A 16,951-nucleotide genomic window follows, 5' to 3' on the forward strand; every position below is an offset into this window, starting at 1 on the left:
ATACTGAAAATATTTGAAATGCTACAAAAAGCGAGAGAGAAAAAAGGTGTAAGTTGTACTCGGGTCGTACCGAGCCGTGGGAAACAAAGAGGACACCCCACGTGTCCCCGGGGAGCCGGCACAAAGCCCAGCCCCAGCACTGCCAACAGCCCGCTCCAGAAGAAGATAAAGATCTTCCAAATGTATTTGTTCTGCACATTTAATATTAATCAAAGAGCATTATGTATTTCATACGTCGCTTCGTTGGCCTAGCTGTAGGGAAAGAAACGCTAGCTTGACAGAAGTACTGCAAAACAACATAATTAAATGTGTAAACTGATAATAAAGTTTTAAAAAAATAAGAAAGAAAGGGAGAAAACAGGGATAAAGGAATCCCATTGATTAAGCTGAGGGTTTTTTGAAGCTGGGACTCAATTTACAACAGCACAAGAGGAGCTGGGCTATTTTGAAAGCCACAACCACCATCCCACGGCAACCCTTCAACTTTCCTCATTCTGAAATTTGGTTGCAAGGTTTGGCAGCAGCTCGGGCCTGGAGCCCACCCATGTCCCCCACACATCACAGCCACCCCCTGCTTACAGGAGCCACTAAGTCCTTCGGGCACACAGCACCTCCGGGCTGCAGCAGGCGTTGGGGGTAGTGTTTGATTTGTTTTTTCTTTAAGATCAATGTTTTCAGCAATTTTCTGCTGTTTTGTGGTGTGGCGAGGAAAACTGAACGCATCCTGTGCTGCAAACCCTGCCCCAGTGATTTGGGGTAAATTGTGCCACTTCTGCGTGCTGCGGCTGTTAGCCAGCCTTACCTGCTGCCTCGTGTGCTGGGTTTAACAGGCGTTACGGGACACTAAACCCTAACAAAATCCAATAGAGTTGCTAACTCTATCACTATAAATGTGTTATGGGACAGGGCGATGGCCTTGACCTGGCCAGCAGAGTGAAATGCTGATGTCCCCACAGAGGGGACATCACTTATAGGACAGAGCCCCTCCAACCATTGCCATCAGCAAGCACGCCAAGCATCAATTCCCAACAACTCCTGGCTGTCTCTAGTTTTTAGGGACACCTACCCCAAGCCTTGCTCCCAAACAAAAACTCCAAGAGCCCCCTCACTCCTCAGGGCTCACTGCTCCCAAAGGAAAGCTGCACACCTGCCTGCATTACCCCACAGCAAAGCCTGGGATCTAGCTGAAGGTTTATTCTTTTTTTTCCCCTAAACTTTTATTAATATCATGCACGGTTTTTCCATCAGAGCTTTTAGCTCAATTTGAGCTTGACTGAATCCAGACTTTTCTGGGTCTTGCGCTGTAACATGAGGTATTAAACAACATCAACACACAGGAAAACATTTAGCTTGCCAAGCTAAACACTCCTTGTATGATTTCTGTAAATGGTTTTCCTAGATAAGCTCTTGTGACAGTTATTTTTAGCCTACACTCCGAGCGAGCACACAGTGCCTTGTGTCAGGCTGACTCCACACCAGTTACTTCAGCGCCCTGAAGCACTTTGGGGCTTGTTACATGGGTGGAGAGGTCCTGTTGGGTTTTGTTTGCTTTGTTTTGATTTTGTTGTTTTGTTTTTCCACGTCTGCTCCTCTGGTGGCCTCCCATTTCCCCTTTTTGCTATAAAAGCACAGCATCCAATTTCTGCCTCATCTAGAGGACGGAGATGGCCCCACAAAGCCACGCCAGCAGAATTGCACCGCACCCAGCACTGGTTTACAGCAGGGTTTGTGCTCCTGTATACACCACGCAGACTGAGGAATTGAAATTCCTCCAGGGGGCCAGCAGGGCATTTCTCATTCTATCAGAATCCGTAAGGTTTAGTGGGAGATTTGCTCATTTGTTATTATTGATTATACAAAGGGTGAAGATACATGCTAGTGATATTGATTTTTCAAAATAAAAAGGGTGCTGAAACCTGAATTTTTCAAAAAAAAAAAAAAAAAAAAAAAGGGAGTGGAGACCACGGTGCTCATTCACCTGAGCTGTGACTCCGGCAGCTCCCCTGGCTTTGGGGTTCCAGCTTCACCTCCCCGCTCCTGCTTGGTTCAACTCCATCTAGTGCCACGGCCAAGAATCACAGCTGCCATTAACAAACATGAAGGAAAGACTTTGTACATTAGTGACATCCGAGTACTTCGAAAACCTTTAAGTTTCATCCTCACGGTGCCATTCCAGTTGAGAACTGAAACAGGCGATACGTCATGAGTTGAAAAAAAATTAAAAGCAAAATATTTTTTTCTTTGATTTATTTTTTCCAGCTGTGTTCTCCAAAACCACTGTAGGGTGCTGCTAGGGGATAGGATACAGCATGACACTGAAACACAGGGAATTCAGCAAGAATAAAGTTCTCTTCCTCTCCTTGTTACGGAGGGGGAATACGATGCCACGTTTATAATCAGGCTGGCTCTCCACCAACTGCAACCTTTTAATGTTCTTCCAGCTTAACTCCGGAGATAAATCACAATTATCGACATTCAATAGCTGGCACTACAAAAGCACAATGACATTTTTCTTGCTCAGGACGAACACTCGAGAACTCCCTCGTGGGCTTTGCCATGAAGCTGTGCGTTGGCTCAGCCTCACACTTCACCTCTGCAGGGGTGCGAGCCCTGCGAGCCCTCCAGAGGAGCAGGATCCGGGGGCTGCCTTCATCACTCGCTCTTCCTCACCTCTGTAGGCAAAGCAAAGCTGCAGGCTCTTCTCTGTCACCTGAACAGCTCAGTTTTTTTCCTGTTAGCAGCATTTGAGCTACTTTCTCCCTGGACAGCAGCAGAAAGCTCCCAGGTGTGGGTACTGCACGAGCACAGCCCTTGGCCTGTGCCTTGCAGTTGAACATCTGAGAGCAAGGCTGCACCGATCACCGCTGGATATTAATGGGTACAAATCCCCGATTTTCTAATTTTCAGCAGATGAGAACGTGGTCCCCATGTTTTTAAGGGAAGGAATTTGGGAAGCGTTCTACCCAAAGCTCGCTGGAGCACATAGAGCTTCATCGGGGTCACCTGGATGCTGCAGCAGTTACGGCATTCATCGGGTCACCGAATATTGATGACAAATTAACACCACCTCTGGATGAGAACAAAGCTGTCACCTTCAAACTCTTTTAAGGACTTTAGTGGTATTTATTTTCAAGCCAGCACTAATCTGACAGAAAATGCTTTTTTAAAAGCATTTCCTTTACTCCATTTCCAGCTGTTTTCCCCTCCTAATAGCAAGGTGCCCATTGATTCCACCTTCAAGCACTGTTCGCAGCCCCATCTGTTCCTGATGTTCAAGCAGAAAGTCAGCTAAACACTATGGAGTATTTCCACATATACTTTTAAAATCATTAAGCAAACATCCTCTCCAGTTTTAAGTAGTCTGAAAACCAAGGGAAAGCAAACAAACAAACAAAACCTGTTGCTGTTTTTGGAGAAGACAGGAATCAAATTCACTCAGAGTCCCTGGTTCTGCTTCTGCTCCTCCTGCCTCCCATCAATCACTTTAAAAGAATTGCAGCGGGTTTCCAACCTGCACTTGTGTTACTCAATAAAGCACAGACAACTGGCTGCTGGTGGAGAGAGGGGACGTTTTAATATCTGGCGTGTACGTGTGCATGGCTGCGTGTTCCCATTTTCCTTGGAACAAATGCCATTATAATTTCTTCAAGGAATCAATAACGTCCATTGCGGGAGCACTGCGCTGTTTGAGATGCAGATTGCATAGGGAGAAAGAAAATTTATTGCATTGTAAATGGAGGCAGAAGGTGGTAGGTAAGCTGTAATTAAAGTTTTGCTGATAATAAAAAATGGGGGAAATAAGCAGACTCGGTAGTCAGTAAATGCTAGCAGTGCTGCACAATCGCACTATTTTGCAGAGGAATCTGCAGCACTCTGCTCTTTTTCTGCACAATTAGCCTAAGGAAGTGTGGTTTACATTTCAAACTCCCCAAATGCTGGCATCGTGCATGCCCTTCATCAACGCTTAACATCTCCAGAGCCTTTGAAAACATCACACACCAGCTATTAAATCTTATTCCATCTTATTCCAATTCTTTAAAAAGTGTGGTTTATAGTTAGTATTCTTGGTGCACGCTTTTATCCGGAAAGCCAACAGGACGACCGTCACCAGCACACAGCAGAGGCATTTTTACTCTTCCCTGCAACAGAACTGGCAGTGCCCAAGCTGATTGATGGTGAGACAATTATCAAAAAGTCAGCAAACCAGCCCAAAAGGGTTCATCACCTGTGCACCTGGCAGCAGAGGGGCACCCACAGCCCTGCCACCACGTGCGCCCCTGGCTGGAGCTGCCTCCCCAGCTGCTCCAACAAAGTTTTGTGGACAACCACGTAAGAGATGGGAGGTGAAAAACAAACCTGCCACCCATTTTATTACTCTTTCGCTTCTTTTCTTGCCTTCCTCAATTTTTACAGATTTCTGTCCTTGTCCCAGGACTGGAATTGCTCACCACTAATTATCCAATAAAAATAGAGCTGAAGTATTAAATCTATCCCTAGTTAGCCCAATGTCTTTAATAATAAAAGAGATTTGGCACAAGGGATAAATACTGTATCTCATTTTGCCACTCTTACAAGTCTCCTGTCACTCCACACTTATTAATGCTGCTGTTAATGTACTGCTCCCAGTTAGCCACTAAAATAGTTCAGTTATTCCTATTAATTCACCGATAAAGTGTGGCCTCAATGCAATTAAAAAAAAAAAAAAGGCTTTGTTGCTTACAGGGTTTATTGGCAGCATCTATTTGCCCAGTTTGCCAAAATGTTTTCCCCAGTTTTCTAATTCTATAGCTAAAAGCATGCCAGTATGGAAATGAGGACAGAAAAGCAGCATCTGACTGCACGCCAGATGCCACCAGCGTCTCCCCAGGTATCTGGCAGTGGCTGAGGACGCAGAGCAGTGTCCATCCCTGCAGGCTCAGGGTGAGCCCATGCTGCAAGAAATTCCTTCCAGAAGGAAAAGCTTCCTGGTAGAAACTCAGAACAACTCACTTTGGGAAACTCCCACCAGCAGGATTAACCTGCGGCCCTAAAAGGGGAGCTGTTCATGTCACAGAGTTACAGGCATGGAATAAAGCTCAATAATTAGCAGTCTACACTAATTTGTGAACTCCTCATTCCATTCTATGTAAGCAAGAACCAGGAAAGACCCTTCCCTACCGAATACCATTCCTGGCAATCACACAAACCTCCGTAAAACATGTTTGAGTCAGAGAAGCCCACTGAAAGCCTACAGCGTGCCACACTGGACATGAAGGTTTTAGGGTCGGACACTGCAACAGCAACAGAAAGAATTGAGCAAAACAGGAGAGGTAAACCCACAAAGGAACTGGGCCAGGATTTTTTAAACTGGATAATTTTACGACTTTAGATCCTGAATCCTGATTAATAAGAAGGCAGTGTGGCTGTGCAACACTGTCCTCTATTGGAAACAGCTCACCAGACCACCTGAAGCACTCAGACACACTCTGCCTGGTTCACAGGGAGGGACCCAGTTTTTTTTTTCAGGCTTAAAATCTTCAGGCTTAACCACTTCTGTGGTGTAGCTCTGACGCTGGCTGAGTGAGTTCCCTCAGCATTATGCATTGCCCATGAGCTGTCCCAAACCATCACTCTGCTCTGACTTTGCTCTGTGTTCACTCAGTGTTGGTAGCAGTAAAAAGGCTTCGCACAAGAGAGCCGTTGAATTAATACGAGCAGATTTACTGTGCAGGCTTTATAATCTTTCTTGCACACCAGGCTCAAAAATTCAAATGCATATATTAGGAGAAGAGATCCTGACAGAAAGGCTGCAAGTGCCCCGTAAATATCCCAGTGCCCGTGCGGATGGGAAACCCGGTCACCTTCCTGGAGGGGCGCACTCTGCAATGCCACCCCTTTGCAGAGACAGGACCCAAGGTATGGCATCGTTTTATACAGCCACAACCTCTGCAGGCTTCTGAGAATGACAAAAGCTGATTCCTGGATGGCACAGAAGGTGGCTGACAAGTTGTGGCATCCTGGAAGGGGGCAATAGCACGGCACAGAGCCTGGTGGCCACATGGCTCTTGCACCATCCCTCCTCTTTGTAAGAAGAGCAGAGCGACCACGAGGGCACTGCTGCAGCCGGGGGCAGAGCTCCACGTCAGGACAAACCAGGTTCAGCAGTGCCTGTCTGCTGCCACCTCCTCCCGTCCCACACACACCTCCCTCCCTCCTCCTACTCCTCAAGGAAAGGCGTTTCCTGACCTTGCCCCATGGTTTGCCAGCCCTCCTCTCACATGTTTTTATAAAAACCTCCTTTTCCTACTTTCAATTTCAGATTTCTTTTCCTCAAGAGCACTATTCCATCACAGCGGGAGGACAAGGGGGATACTTTCCCCAAACCCCAGCTCTGCTTTCCCTTTCCAACAGCAGTCAGACACCACCGACTGGCACAGCCCCGTGCCTTCCCCACATGGAGCTTGGCCCGGCGGCGCTGCGCTGGGGCACGAGATGGAGGAAATTACAACCCAATTCAGGACCTGATCCTAAGTGAAGAGACATCTCCGCACTAACGTGCTGCTGCCCTAGGCTGAGGTGCTTTTTCTCCAGCGAGGACAGCCGCTGCACGTCACCCAGGCTCTGTCACCCCTGCCTGCCTGGTGCCGCTGTCCTCAGCAGGACGGGCTGCAGCTGGGAGAGTTCACGCCTGCTATTGTGAGGGCCTTGCAGTCATTAGCCTCCGAAATTGCTTTCCCCGTCGTACAAGAGACATAACAAACGACTAATTTAATAAAATTGTGTCGGTTCATTCAGCCAGAGAAGCAAGGATAACAGCAGCCGATGGTGGAAGAATTGGGAGTCACTCAGGTGGCGGGGGGCTGAGCTTCCCACAAGAGATGCGGCAGAGCCCAGGCCTCAGCTGCCTGCTCCTCGCCACCCACGGCACCTCCCCGAGGTGGAAATGCAGCAACACGGCCCCGAACAGCAGAGAGGCAGCAATAGGGACGTTGAACTCTTCACAGGTGCCCGTCAGGAATTCCCCTGCCCTAATAACATTAAATTAATAGCATCCACATCTTGGAATTACAACAAGCACCAATTTGGGTACCCAATATCCAAGTGGTGCTTCCCCTGCTCTCCCTACTTGAGACGTGGATTTTGCTGGTCCTGAAGCTAAATGGGACATTGCCCCCCCTGCAGCCCAGCTCCTCGCTTCCCCACTGGAAGCTTTGCTGCCAGCTTCAAGGAACACAAGGGGCCCAGGTAGGGCGTGGAGGAAAGGGCCAAACACGGGACCACCACAGCAGAGACACAAAAGGCTCTGAGGGCTGGAGCAGCACCACTCGGACAGGAGGCAGGTCTGGAAACAGAACTGCTGAATTTCAGACAAGGCCACAAACGCAGAGCTGTGGAAGCAAGCAACTCGGACAAGGGAACAGCAGCAGAGCAGACTGCTCATTACACATCCAAAACTCCCCTTGAAAAAAATAAAATCCAGTGTCAACACCACAACAGCACTCTAGGTTGAATCATCAGCTCCCACGTTACCTCAAAAGGGAAATTAAATGTTAAAAGAATTCAGTGAAAAGACCTCTTCCACCTCCTTTTACCCAGGAATAAATCTGAGTGACTCAGGGAAGCTTGTTACGGAGTGAGCAAACAATTTGATCGCTGCTCTGCAGATGCAAGATCTTTAATAGATTTTTAAACAGTCTTCACCCGGTGACCTTTAAACAAGTTTTAGTTACCATGTGTAAATTCATTATTTCCTAAAATATTTTAATTTCATAATTAACTTAAATGCTCTCTACTTGCAATTCAATTTAGATGAACCTCAGTGACTGTTTTACCTGTACGAAAAGAAAATGCTTCGACGGAGAACATTTTTTCTTGCTTTATCTTTGCAGCTGTAGAAGACAGCAGGGTTTTCTCCACGTGTGGGCAGCTGCCAGAAGATCCTCACTGCCTCTGCAGATGCTGGAGCATGGCCTGACCTGGCCTAACGCTGTCTCTCTCCATCACAACATGCTCCCAGCCGTGCTGAAGGCACGGCCGCAGGGCAAAACTTCTTGCCCAGATCACTTTTTAAAGGAATGTGACCCACAAACCCCACAAAGAAGCCAGACAGACACCATCCATCACAGCTGACAGCAGCAAAATACAGGAGGGAGCTGTGGGGGTCACCTGGTGGCTTTCAAGGAGGGGGCCTCGGGCATCCAGAACATCTGAGGCACTGACAGCTTCCAGCCAGTGACAAAAACCAAACCATCACAAGAGCCACACCACATCTAAATATCTGTGGCTTCTTAAAACAGAGAAAACAAGCACTCGCTAGCAAACAACTTTTCCATGTTCTTCGTGGGCTTGCTCAGCTACAGAAGCTCGTGGTGCTGTCGGCTTGGTCTTCATGAGACCTGAGCAAAAAACCAGCTCAGCATCAGCAGAAGTTCAACAGGAGGAGAGGCACCAGCAGCAGTGCCCCTGTAATTCACCGCTTATTAAAAATAACAGGTCTTGGGAGGGCTCAGCAGGGACAAGAACAATTGGGCAGAGATGGAAAATGTAACCTCTGATGAGTGACAAGCGGGGTTACACGGGTGAATACTAATGAGAGCGCTCTGAATAATTCATACCTGGGGTTCAAGGTAAAACGCTTTAACCTGATCATATCGTAGCAGTCGTGCGATCTTGCTGGCCTCAGGAATATTATCTCCGAGAACAAGGTCTGATCATAACCCAGCTTCAGGTATTAATTTGTCCAGGGGTGTTTAAAATCAAAGCTCGCTTGCAGTTGTCCAAAAACTGCAGCGCAAGCACTGTAGGGGGGTGGCCTTCCTTCAACCTTGCCCCATGCCCAGCTCCACTCGCACCAGCACAACTTCTTGGCATTATGCTTTCTGTGACCCTGCCCCAAACACAGAGCTAAGGCATTTTTGCAAATCGCTGCTCAAACACGAGGACACAAAGAGCAACCAGTGGCAGAGAGCCCACAGCTTCCACCTCTCCCTCGCCTCGCCCAGGCCACTTGACTTCAGGCCCCGCTCTATCGACCTGCATGACCACAGCTTTTCCAAAAAATTGCTCTTCCACTCCAGAGAGAACGGAGAAAGCCTGGAGCGCAGGCTTGCACAAAGGTTAAAAACAAATACAGTGAGTTTGGATCACAGCTCTCCAGATCTCAGAGGAGAACACGTTTCACAGGGAGTTACTTCTCTTATTAAGCTCTTTCCAAGAACAACCCAAACAGTTTAGGAACCTGGGGCAGCTTACAGCTTAGAAATTCAGAGTTACGTTTTAATCCATCATATCGTTTGCCTTGCTGAGTCCTTCACAGCACGCATTTTAAATGTTGAGATGAACTTACCCCTTCAGACGGAGGCCAACTTACCCAGCGCTCCAAGAGGAAGCCCTCTGCTCCTCCAGCAAACAGAAGAAAACTGGAAAGCCACCAAAGTTATTTTTAACTGCACTGTAACACGTTGGTACAAACTCCACCTTCACACACAGCCTTTCAAATGGTATAAAAAATGACAACAAGTGATACAAATTGGGAAGCAGCAGCCATCCAGGGCATCAGAACAAACTTTTTTTGCTCTCTCAGGGCAGGAGATAAATTCAGCCTAACAACTTAGCGCCATCAATATTGCACACGTTTGCAGTGATTTATACACATTTTTTTTTTTTCTAAGCCAGGCATTTTCTGCTTTCTAAGGAGGGAGAAGGATCACAAAGGGACACCCATCCATCCCAGCCACCACCGCCTGCGCCAGGAACTTTCTGCTTGTCCACTGCATTAACACCAAGCAACTCTCCCATGGATTTTATCCGTAGATCACCAAATACTTATACAAAGGTAAATAAATCCTGGTTTTATCCTAAGGGCAAATTTGTCTCATTCCAGCTGGCGTTTCAGTGTTCCTGCAGCACTTGCATAGCAGAATGGCAATACAGAGCAGCTGCTGTATTGGGAAGCTGTAAAACTCAGCGAGGTTGCCCTATGGTTTCTTTTTTTCCTTCCTCTCTCGTGAACTTCCCATCACCTTTCATACTTCATCACTGTGCTGCATAATCTCTCTCTATCTCTGCAAAATTGCTGGGTTCACTACAGCGCCTAATACAAAACGTAAAATATTGCACTGTGAACCCATGCAAAAGGCCAATTTTCATTAATCAAATATTCAGAAGAGTCAGTGCTCTGTAATAATAAAAGCTCCGAAATCCGAGTGCGAGCAAAACCACGTCAGAGAGACTTCCACCACATGGTGTGCCGACAGCGTTCCCACCAGGACAACCTCTGAGCCACCCTTCAGCCAGCAGCCCACTTCACACAGCTGGTGGGTGCTCGACGCCTCCATCGCAAATCAAATAAAATAGAAATGAACGTTTCCCTGTCCCTAGCAAGAGGCACCTTACCCTCGCTCCCTTACCTACCCGCAGCAGGAGCTCCAAAATCTCACACAGGACACAAGCGATACTTTTAGCAGTGCACGACACAATGCCAGTCCACAGAAAAGCTGCTTGAAGATGGAGCAGATGATGCTTTTGGTTCTGTAAACACTGTTAACCCCACCTTGTAAGAGCTGAGAGGGCGAGAAGCAGCCACAAACACTTGCAGGCCTCGGAGGGCACCGAGGATGCTCAGGAGAGGCCCTGGTGCCTCAGCCCGAGGAACCGAGCTGTGCCATGAGGACTTCTGATGTTTGCTCTTGTATTAGCACCTGGGTGTTCAGTAAATAGTCCAAGCCACTTGTCTTTCCATTCCTGAAGCTTAAGATAACCAGGACATAAGGGTGAAGAAATCACAAGACCTCATTTAGCAGGTGGTGGGCAGGATGACCCAAGTTCCTTTGAATTGCTCACATTTTAAGGTGTGCGGCTTTTTTACCCTCATTTCCCCACGTTTCTGCTTAAATCCTGTGCCAGACCACAGCTGGACAATCCTGCCTGCCCAGGATGATTCCAGCACCTCCCCATAAAACCCTTCCCAAGCACAAGCAGATCCAACCCCCACCACCCTACAGCACCTGCGAGCTGGGCTGCCTTCCCCGCGTGCCCCTGCTGCCCCTCTCCCAAAACAAGCCATTTCCCAAGGCAAAGGATCTGAATTCTCAATTTTAATTCCATTTTACGCAGCGCTGCAGAAAAGTGGACACTGAAAAATTATCTGACTGGGAGCTTAGCCACAAAAAGCCATAAATCACCCTGGCAGTTATACAGTTTTCTTGTGAGGTGCTGCTGACGGCAGGAGCTGTTCCCTACCAGGTGCGTGCGCTCGGCACCGCCGCCTTTTGGGCTCCCAGCTTGGTGTGTGCCAGGAGTGCTGATCCACCTGCAGCGTCCCCATACCTTTCCCTGAGAGACACAGGAGCAAACTAGAAGGCTGCTGCTTCTGGAGCTCATTTTGGGACCCAATCAAGGATTTAGAGGTTGGGTCGTTTGTGAGAAAAGAAACAAAAACTGCCGGAGTAACAGGCAGCGAGAACACCGAGAGATTATTTATTGTTAAGTAAATCTGCAACAAGCACAATGACAGGAAAAAATGGGAAATTAATTCATTGTCTGTACAGCAAATGAAACTAATGGATGTTGGGGGAGTTTTTGACAGCAGGGAAAAAAACTAAAAATGAAAAAAAAATAATCACACAAAGCAGGAAATTAGACAACGCTTCCAGATTCTGCAAGGCCCCATCAGGCAGAACAATTAGCAAATCTTTCAACAGGAGAAAAAAAGAGTTTGTGTAGCTTATGGACACAAGCTACCTCACAAGCACTCCTGTGCATTAATTGAGTCTCGTGTCGGATTTTGCTGAACATGGCAGCTGCATTCCCTGCTGGAACAGCCTAATACAGCTCAACAGAACTGGGACAGTTTATTCCAGCTCATCTTTAATGTTAAAGAGAATTTGTTTATGAAAAGATCCCCTGTGCTAGAAGATGAACGCTTCAAATTTTTAAATGATTTTACTCCAGTTGTAAATCAGCAAGAGTGAGTGGAAGAATTTTCCACAGAGCCATCAAAGCCTGATTTAAAACGTGGAGAACCAAGAGACCTAACTCTCGATTTAAGGAGTTCCTTTCTGAAATATTTATTTTCCCAGGAAATCAATAGCTACAAATCCACAAATCCAAACGGGTAAAACTATAAAGGAATATGTAGTTTGCTTTAGAGCCACTAAAATACTTGAGTTGTGCAGCTCAAAATATTCAACGCAAGCAAAAATGTATCAATACTGAAATATCTCAACTATCATCATATAAAATCGTCCCTGTGTTTGTCAAGTTAACCGGCTTGCTAATTACCTGCTATAAAAAAAAGGAGCTAAATACACGTAGGTGTGGAAACGCTTCAAGAGGGAGCTGGAAAAAAAAAAAGATATTTGAACATTTTGCATATTAATACTGCTCTTACTGTTCTGACTGCTCTTACATTTAATTGCAGTGGTTTCAACCACATCAGGATAATCAATCATCACTTTAAAATGTAATTAACTCCTGCAAGAAACTGTTCATGAAGGGAATTGAGAAATTTACTGTCTGAAGCTAAATTTGGGTTTACTTACAGATTTCTTCTACTTATAGAACTGTTCTAGCACCGACAAGCTATTTTCTAGCTCTGCAGGCGTTCCTCAGGTTACCTTCCCACTGAGCATGGAGAGAACTAAATGATAACTGTACCTCAACAAGATGCATGGGACAGGACGGACATTTCATGATTTATTTTTTTTTAAATGCACAAGAAAGATGGGCTCATAACATCCCTGAAGTCAGCTTGTCTTCACGCTCTGGAACTTTTAGTAACTTTTACCATCTATATTCTACAATGATTCTCTATAGGGGAAGAGAAGAGGATTTAACTCTGTAAAGAAGCTGCTCATGAAGAGGCAGATTTTGTCTTTTCTGAACACAGCAGTGTGTTTTCTGCCTTGGTAGTTCAGCATCTTTTCCACCAAGCACCGACACGAGACGTGGCAGCTCTTTGTTGGAGTTAGGGATTGCTTCCTATCCACAGGGATGAAGCACCAAGCAGATGAAACACCAAGCTGGCTAACCTTTGTGATAAAAATCAGCTCTTCACCTGTGGATGGACTCCAATCTTCAATCTTTATCAAATTCAAAGCTTCCCAAACCCAAGCAGGATGCCCAGTCCAGCCTTTTTCTTCCATAAAAATAACCACCACCACAAATCAGGTACATAAATCACAACAACAAGCTCTTTCCCATCAGATAGCATCCTCAGCAGCTTCCATTATGCTCTGACATACAACTCAAATGGGAGCTAAAAAATAAATATTCAGCACAGGCAGCTGGTTTTGTTAAAGCAGTGTTAACAACACCCCGATGGATGCTCCCGGGGCTGCTCTGCAGCTGCCCGTGCTGGGGCATTTACCATGCAAACAGCAAGAAAAGCAGGGGACGGAATCAGCAGACGGGTGGCAAATAAACATCACGGCCGTGCAGCTTTCTCTGGAACAGAAGTTGACAAACAGGCATTGCATTTAAAGAAAAATAAAATTAAAAAAAATAAAAAGCCTTGAAGATACTATCAAAGCAGCAGCTCTCTGAGAGCCTTCTATATGGGCACAAAAATATCCCATGACACAATTGCTTGGAGACAGCGAAGGCAGAGCAAAACCTGGCCTGCAGAGGATGACTTCAGACTGCTCTAAACCCTGTCAGTGGCCAAATTTGCCAGGCAAAACCCCACAAACCAAGGGCGGTGCTTGACCATGCACAGAGCACCAGCTGCAGCTCCGGGTGAGGAGACCAACGCACCCCGAGGTACCCACACACCACTCCCACGCTCTGCTGTGAGGATGAGGATGGAGACTCAGAACACAGCACTGCTCCCTCTGGTCTGAGGGCTACGTGGATTCATGGCTTGTTTTTAAGTGCCATCACCTGTTCTGTCCGAGGTTAGGATTTCTTCATCTGTTTTTGGTGCACAGGATAACGGGATTTTAAGAATTCTTTCTCAGGTGATCATTTGTGTGTGTGTGTTAAAAGCCACAGGACCATCCGTAATTAAACTGAGTACTGACATTTAAATTGGGATAGTCTGCACTGCAGAAGGTGCCCATTTTTGGAAGGCTGAGGAAAGGGAAGGACCCCCCAGGAGCTGGGGGGCTGCAGCCCCAATTCCCAGCTGCACTGGGCCCCGCTCCAAGGGGCCGCCCACCCAGCCCTGAGGCACTCAGAGCTGCAAGGCACGGAAGTCCTCAAACGTTCCCTCCTGATACACTGATCCTTTCCACGCATTGTTGCTAAGATCCAGCCTGACATAAGAGCATCTTGCTTCCACTTGAAAATCTAGCAAAAAAATGTTATATTTTTTTTGAAGAGCAGAATCTGTAAAACAGGAGAGATCAGACTCGGATTTGCAGAATACATTCGCTTCTACTTTAATCTTTGCTTCTTTCATGTCATAACTAGAGAGGGACCCAAGATGCGGAGATTTTGTTTGAATTATGATGCCTCGCACTTCAGCACAGAGGGATTCAGCCTCCTGGCTCAGCCCTGGTGCTGGCAGAGCCCGAGCCACCGAGCTCCGATGCACATCCAGACATCAAAGCTGATCAAGGCTGGAGGGGAAGGAATGCCTGCACCAGCTATCCCTGTGCACAGCCAGCTCTTCTAACGGCTGGAGGAAACGAAGGGCAAAGAATTTGTAGAATTAATAAATGTAACTTCCCATCTGGCATACGGGCTTCCTTTTCATGATGTTCACCTGCACTATACTTGGTTTTGAAGGCAACGTTTTCTGAAACAGCACTGCTGTTAGCTATGGAATGGCCAAAGTCACAGCTTCTGTAAATCTGTCCAGAAGAACAATCTGGGTTAAAAGTTTGGAAGTCTCCCTGCCTGCTGAGTTCCTCTTTCTTGGCAGACTCACCTCTTGCCACCTGCAGGAGCTGCTGCGGCTCCTCCCAGATCATGGGGCTGACCTTCAGCATCCAGAGCAAACCCTGACACAAGCCCACTGCACTCAGACAAGTCCCTTCACCTTGTTTTGTTCAGGATTTAACAAGACGACAACATAAACTTGTCCATCCAACGGGCTACATGAACTAATAACAACTAATCAGCTGTGAAACCACCAAAGGATGTTTTGTGCAACACAACCGCTCGTGTTTTTATTACATAAATAACTAGATGAAGATAGGATCCACCTCCATGCTTATTTATAGCTTTGTCTTCAGAGTTCACAATGAACAGACCATTCTAAATTCACATGGCCTGTCTTCCTGTTGATTAGCAAAGGGCAGGGAGGCAATTTATAACTATGCATATATTACATTTATTGCTAATAAAAGATTTTTTATTTTCACATGGCAAATAGCGAAGGTCTTGATGGCTGAAAGAAGTGTTTAATAACAAAACCTGCCCTTTAAGTGCAAAATACAGTCCTCATAAGTCCTAAAGAAGGAGTGCTGTTAAGCTGCCATCTCCTCCACCCTTCACAGCATTAAATAAGCAAACAGACAGGCTCAGGTCACTCCACTTCTTGGCAGCTCTTTTCTCCTACCTGTTCTGTCAGCAACAGTCCTCCTGCAGCACGAAGCCCCGGGGGCTGAGGTTTGTTTGAGCTCCTCACGTGCCTCACTCGGCCGTCCTATTCATCACGGGCTGGCAGCCAGTCTCCTGGTGGGTTTTATTCATTTGTCCATGGGCTCGGAAAACGTGGGAAGCCTGGAAGGGAGTTCGGGAAAGGTTAATTGGTTTTGTTGACCATCTGTTTGTGCTGTGAATAAACGCCGAGAATAATGTGTAACAAATGGCACCTACAAGGATTAAATAAATCAATTCTGGGGACTAGAAACAACCTATGGACCGTGTTAATGGAGCAGGAGCCCGCGCAACAACATCAGCACTACCGAGCTGTGGAGTTCGTGACCTTTAGGGGACAGAGAACCAAGGTTTTCTAGGCAGCCTGAGGTGAAACAGGAAGATACAACAATTAGAGATGGCCGAGTAAAGCTTGAACACTTGGAGCAATTCAAATGGAGGACAGAGAGCGGTCCCACCAGACTGCAAAAAGCAGTAATAAGCCTGCAAGCTCTTTTGGCTTTTTGTAGTTTTTTTGTCCCATCCCACAGAAGAGCAACAATTATGAATACCTATACTGGTAAAGTTAACATTTTTAGATATCAATACTACTTTTTCCCTCTTTTTTTTGTCTTTTCCTTTCAGTTCTAGGAGAACTCGATGAATCTCACTCCATCCCACTCTGCACCATGATCCCTGTAGCACAGGATCACTGGGACATTTCTTGGAACATAACTTGGATTCGACAACCCATGACATACCTGAACTACTGGAAAACAAAACTTCTTGGAGGTGCCTAAATAAATCATGCTTCTAAGTGCCCCTTTCAAACCCAACAAAGCACTCAGGAACAGTCTTAGAGCCCTTAAATATCCACCAGCACCTGTAGACACTACACATTCAGGAAAAAACATTCTATCATTTTTATTGCACCAGTAGGAAGTGCCCCAAAACAAGCAAGACAGAGAAAAATCAACAACAAACACTTTATTTGCCAGATTTCTGGTTGTTGCAGGGACAAAACAACACTGCTTTGTGTATAGATCTTTCCTGCCATGAGCAAGATCAAACCTGAGTTACTTTCCAGCATCCTGCAGGTGTTACTTGGAGTAACATGGATTGTATATTCAGAAAATGGGGCTTTGTTTCTCTTAAACATCCTTGGGATCTACAATCATTGTGAATGGTTGCAGTTTTAATGATAAAGTTTACTCACATAGAAGAAATCTTTTCTAATATAGGTGAATTATTTCCTCCTCTTAATTTGATGAGCTCAAGGAAAGTCTCATCTGAAAGTCAGCATCCAGGCAGGATCCTGGCAAGGTCTGGTACCCTCTCGGGCTGTTGATTCAGTTCAGTATGTTTTGTTTCTAAAACATACCAATAGCTGGTTTGCTCAATATTTTCATAGAAAATTCCAGAATAGTGATTGAAAACACTGGCATGA

The 16,951-nt window shown here is 46.2% G+C and overlaps 1 long non-coding RNA gene across 5 annotated transcripts in view; it reads right to left on the reverse strand.

The window, feature by feature from the left end:
* Window positions 1-16,951, reverse strand: part of LOC119712982 (uncharacterized) — a 60,040-nt gene that overhangs the window by 13,738 nt on the left and 29,351 nt on the right. For 3 of the 5 annotated variants that reach the window (XR_011812652.1, XR_011812654.1, XR_005269421.2), the window contains exon 2: window positions 15,485-15,648. This is a non-coding gene — a long non-coding RNA (uncharacterized lncRNA). Of the gene's footprint in view, window positions 1-11,175; window positions 12,319-15,232; window positions 15,649-16,951 lie in introns of those variants that run through there. The other 2 variants (XR_011812653.1, XR_002398451.4) reach the window with 2 other exon arrangements.

The sequence above is a fragment of the Anas platyrhynchos genome, chromosome 14 (assembly GCF_047663525.1).
Source record: "Anas platyrhynchos isolate ZD024472 breed Pekin duck chromosome 14, IASCAAS_PekinDuck_T2T, whole genome shotgun sequence".
Lineage (NCBI taxonomy): Eukaryota > Metazoa > Chordata > Aves > Anseriformes > Anatidae > Anas > Anas platyrhynchos.